Source organism: Propithecus coquereli, unplaced genomic scaffold (genome assembly GCF_000956105.1).
Source record: "Propithecus coquereli isolate 6110/MARCELLA unplaced genomic scaffold, Pcoq_1.0 Scaffold341, whole genome shotgun sequence".
NCBI lineage: Eukaryota > Metazoa > Chordata > Mammalia > Primates > Indriidae > Propithecus > Propithecus coquereli.
In genome coordinates, this window is record NW_012149075.1 from 693,238 (window position 1) to 698,306 (window position 5,069).

General features: G+C 50.2%; 1 pseudogene across 1 annotated transcript; it reads right to left on the reverse strand.

The window, feature by feature from the left end:
• Nucleotides 1-3,960: 3,960 nt before the first annotated feature.
• LOC105815709 lies at nt 3,961-4,850 on the reverse strand (annotated as a pseudogene). The gene has a single exon (XR_001137755.1). The product of XR_001137755.1 is annotated as a 40S ribosomal protein S2 pseudogene (transcript).
• Between the last annotated feature and the right edge of the window lie 219 nt (nt 4,851-5,069).

Genomic DNA, 5,069 nt, shown 5'->3' on the forward strand with positions numbered 1-5,069 from the left:
TTCATTCGTTTGTTCATTCATTCATTCATTCATTTGTTTGTATTTTTTTGTGTGTGTATGTGTGGTTTTTGGTTTTTTTTGTTATGAATAGATGTTAGATTCTGTCAAATGCTTTTCTGCCAATATAGGGTTTTGAGAAGGTTAAATGAGCTAATGCATCTGGAGCACCTGGCACAGGGGCTGGCATGTAGCAAATGCTCAATATACATTATAATTGAAGGGGAATATTGTGAGTCAAACATGCAGACTCCAGAGCCAAACTGCCTGGGTTCAAATTCTAACCCTTATCAGCTGCGTGATCTTGAGTAAGTCACTAACCCTCTCTGTGCCTCATTTTCCTCATCTATAATGTGGGGATGATAATAGTGTCTCTTTCATAAAGTTGCCTAAGGATTAAATCCATGAGTTATTTTTAAAATATTATAAAAACACTTGACACGTAGCAAGTGCTATACAAATATCAAATATTAATAATACTGTTATCATATTATTATTAATGCTATTAACCACATAGTCTCCCTCTTTTTAATTTCAGCCAGATTTCCACACATTAGAGAAGCAGTTGAGAGCAGATGGTCAGAGGGTCTGGATTTGGGTCCCAGCTTTGCCATTTACTAGCTATATGACAGTGGACAAGTGACATCAAATATTAATAATATTGTTATCATATTATTATTAATGCTATTAACAGCATAGTCTCCCTGTTTTTAATTTCAGCCAGATTTCCACACATTAGAGAAGCAGTTGAGAGCAGATGGTCAGAGGGTCTGGATTTGGGTTCCAGCTTTGCCATTTACTAGCTATATGACAGTGGACAAGTGACATCAACTCTTTTTTTTTTTTTTTTGAGACAGAGCCTCATTCTTTTGCCTGGGCTAGAGTGAGTGCCGTGGTGTCAGCCTAGCTCACAGTAACCTCAAATTCCTGGGCTCAAGCAATCCTACTGCCTCAGCCTCCTGAGTAGCTGGGACTACAGGCATGCACCACCATGCCTGGCTAATTTTTTCTATATATTTTTAGCTGTCTGATTAATTTCTTTCTATTTTTAGTAGAGACGGGGTCTCGCTCTTCCTCAGGCTGGTCTCGAACTCCTGAGCTCAAACAATCCGCCCGCCTCGGCCTCCCAGGGTGCTAGGATTACAGGCATGAGAGCCACCGCGCCCGGCCGACATCAACTCTTTGTGCCTCAAAGAGCACAGGTACCTGCCTCCTGGAGACAGTGTGTGGATTAAGTGAACTCCACATGCAAAATGCTTAGAAAAATGCCTGGCCCAAACCTGTTGGCTATTATTACTGTTATTTCTGGAGTCCAGCTTCTCAAGGCCTGGTCTCTGGCTTGGTCACTCAGAGACCATGGAGAATGAGACCAGTAGTCCCAGTCTGGGCATGGAGCCTGCAGCGGGCGTCACCCAACCCTCAGGGCTACCGTAGGGGCTGCCCGGGAGGTAGTGTGAGCTCCATCGCAGGAGGTGTTTAAGCAGGGCCTGCAGATTTGGCTGGATGATCCTGAAGCTTCTAAGCTGAGACTCTGGGACGTCTTAGTGAGGGAGGACGGAGCTCAAGGTGATGAGAAGGCGCCTCAGGAATTTGCTTGGGGTCGGCTCTGACCCTGTTCCCCAGCTTTACTGAGAGCTATTCCACTTGTAACTGTTTTATATTTTAAGACTCTAGAGATAATTTTTTTGGGAAAATATTGTCGATCTCACACAACACCATCTTCCCAAAACTTAACGTTGTGTCTTACGTATAGGAACTTAATATTTGTTGATCGGATGAATAAGCAACTGAATCCAACCTGAGTGGATGGCATAGGCCCTAGCGGCTGCTGAGTAGTTGTGACAGAGACTGTATGGCCCTCAAACCTGAAATATCTATTATCCCATCCTTTACAGATAATTTACGGACCCCTGAGCCACAAAGTTGTTCATTGCGGTAAACTTCAAAGAATCAGCTAAAATGGTATTAAGACTTGGGCCATCCTTGTTTTCGTTTATTCACCGTTGGTTCCTCTTCTGTTTCCTGGCCCTCCTTGTTGGCACTGGACCCGCCCACCTGTGTCCCCGTGGCTGGTTTGGTGGCTGTGGGTAGCAGTCACAGAGGCAGATGCCTCTTCCGCAAGTCAGGACACGATGACGGTGGGGGGATCTGCGGCACATCTGGCTGATGCCGTTGCTGGCCCAGATGTGGGGCCTGCCTGAGCCACGCTGGCTTCTGGTACTGGGCGGTTCAGGCCGATGGGTCTTCTGGGGTGATCTGTTCTTAGACATGGTGTCATTTACTCCAGATGACAGTCCCTGGAGCTCAGCATTGCCACCCTGCCATTGTGCAGATCAAGAGACCGAGACCCAGAGAAGAGATCTGCTCAGGGCAAAGGGAGGAAGCAGGCTGACCTCTTCTGGGTCCGAGCCGAAGATTCAGTAAAGGTGACTGTGGTCTCAAGTCCTTTCCCGCTGAACACCTGGGGAGCAGGTCCACTGGGCCAGAACCCCTGGACCTCTCAGCCATCTCATCCGTGTTGGTCCCAGCCAGAGGTTACAGATGTGAGCTGGACAGTGTGGGAATGCAGCTTCGCAGCAGTAATTAGTTTATTCCTGAGGTCAGCAGTATAAATAGTAGAAAAATGTATTTCCTGTTCCAAGCCAAATAAGTAAGTGGCAGCCAGTTGGCCAGGAGCCATTGATGGGATTTCAACCGTGCGTGTGCCTTGCCTTTGGCCACGAGTTTGGGCGGGAGAGCAAAAGGATTGTTCCTCTACAGGCCCCATCTTGCCGTTGACTGGTGACTTACTGGGAGGGTTCCCACAGGGCTGTCCAGGTAGGTCCAAGTTCCTGCTGTGACCGTGCGCACCAAGGCCGGGGGGCAGGTCGGGAGCAGCAGCACCGAGGGTGGCTTTTACCACCGGTGATCGCTCCACGAGCCTGACACAGCTCCTGGCACGGGATGCTGCTGAATGAGCGAATGAATGGGATGCTGCCCAGCCTCTGGAGTGCAAGGGAACCGGATGTGGAGCAGAGGCCGCATCAGTGGAAGAGGCGCGGAACCATTGTCTCCTTCCTGGGCATCACTGAAAACATCAGACCCCAGGGCCTCGGGCCATTCCGTTTGGTGCTGAAATAAGCAGACGGCGGGTCCACCTTCTGCAGAGTGCTCGCTGTCCGTATGGATTTTCCCCGGGTGTTTGGATGCTTTTTCTGTAATATGTACGTCTGTATCCCTTCCACCTTTTGTTCATTCGTTTGTTCATTCATTCATTCATTCATTTTTGCAGAGCTATTGCACGGTGGTTAGGAAGCGAGGGAGGAGAGGGGGAAGATGCTCCAGGCCTTTGCAAATGTCAGACCCCCACCTAGATCGCTTCTGATCCCCCCACTTTGCTTAGCTGCCTCTTTCTCATTTTCCAAATGGTAGCTTAGCGGTTACTTCTGCTAGGCGCCTCCGTGACACCCGGACTGGGCCTGTGCCTTGCAGTCCCTGTGTGGGCTCTGGCAGAGCCTCCATCTCCCTCGTAGGTCCTCGTTTGTTGGTCTGGATGCTCGAGGGCAGGGCCTTTTTCTGCATCTCCACTGTGTCCCTGGAGTGGGGTCCGACTTAGGGAAGGAGCTCAGGAAATCATTGTTACGTGAATCAATGAATGATGAATGAATGAATGACAGATCTTATACTCCCAATCCATAACTTCTATCCAGTTCTTAAAACCCTTTCTGATAAATAAATGCCACCGTTTCTTCATTACAGGCATAGATGGCTCTCTTCATCCTGAATATACTTAGTAGCTCGCCGAACTCTTTTGTAAAGGGCATTGACCCTCCAAAGGGCAGAGGAACCCTTCTTCATCCTCCTTCTTTTCCTTTGCATTCTTGCCCAGTGAACTAAAAGCATAGAGAGGGGGAACAACTCACACAGCCAGGTTGGAGTGTCGTTTGGAAGCCAGGATCTTTCTTTTTTCTTTTTTTTTTTTAACAGGCTTAATTTCACTATATTTTTCTTGTATAAAAATGCTATGTTGTAGCCACAGCTGGGGCCTGGGTCCTCTGCACAGAGACTCTGGTGTGGGTCTTGACAAGATGGTCAGTGAATTCCTGGTAGGGAGACTTGGTGAATAGTGTCTCTTTCCAGAGGTCAGGAGTCAGATAGCTATAGGTCTTGGAGATGGCATCAAAGGTGGCCTTTGCGAAGTTGCCCAGGGTGGCAGTGCAGCCCCTGGCTGAGGTGTAGCAGTCATCAATGCCAGCCATCATCAACAGCTTCTTGGGCACAGGGGCTGAGACGATGCCAGTTCCTCTAGGGGCAGGGACGAGACGTACCAGCACAGAGCCACAGCAGCCTGTCACCTTGCAAGGAACAGTGTGGGGCTTGCCGATCTTGTTCCCCCAGTAGCCTCTCCGCACGGGGACAATGGAGAGGTTGGCCAGGATGATGGCCCCTCGGATGGCAGTGGCTACCTCCTTGGAGCACTTAACGCCCAGACCGACATGGCCATTGTAGTCCCCGATGGCAACAAACGCCTTGAACCTGGTCCGCTGGCCAGCTTGGGTCTGCTTTTGCACCGGCATAATCTTCCAATCCTCATCTTTGAGAGATGCCTCCGGGAAAAAGTCAATGATCTCAGACTCCTTGACGGGCAAGGAGAACAGATAGATCTCCTCCAGGGGTTTGATCTTCATGTCCTTAACCAGGCGGCCCAGCTTGGTGACGGGCATCCACTCCTTGTCCTCGGCCTTGCCTCCGCGAGCTCCGCGGCCTCGGCCCCGAATGCCGCTGCTGAAGCCTCCACGGAAGCTCCCGCGGCCTCCCATTCCAGGGCCCCTGGGGCCTCCGGGCCCTGCCGCTGCACCGGCGTCATCTGCCATTTGGTGTTTTCTCGGAGAAGAAGCTCAGGATCTTTCTTAAAGTGGGAGCTAACGGTTCAGGGAGCCCCGGTGGAGGAGAGGTTGGGTACTCCAAATGCTGCTTCACTGGGCCCTCCAGGAACTCTTGGATATGGTGACACAGTCCCTCCCTTACCCGACCACATGCTGCCACTGACTCCCTGGGGCCCCACTTCCTGCTTGTGAGCAGAGGTGGACCTG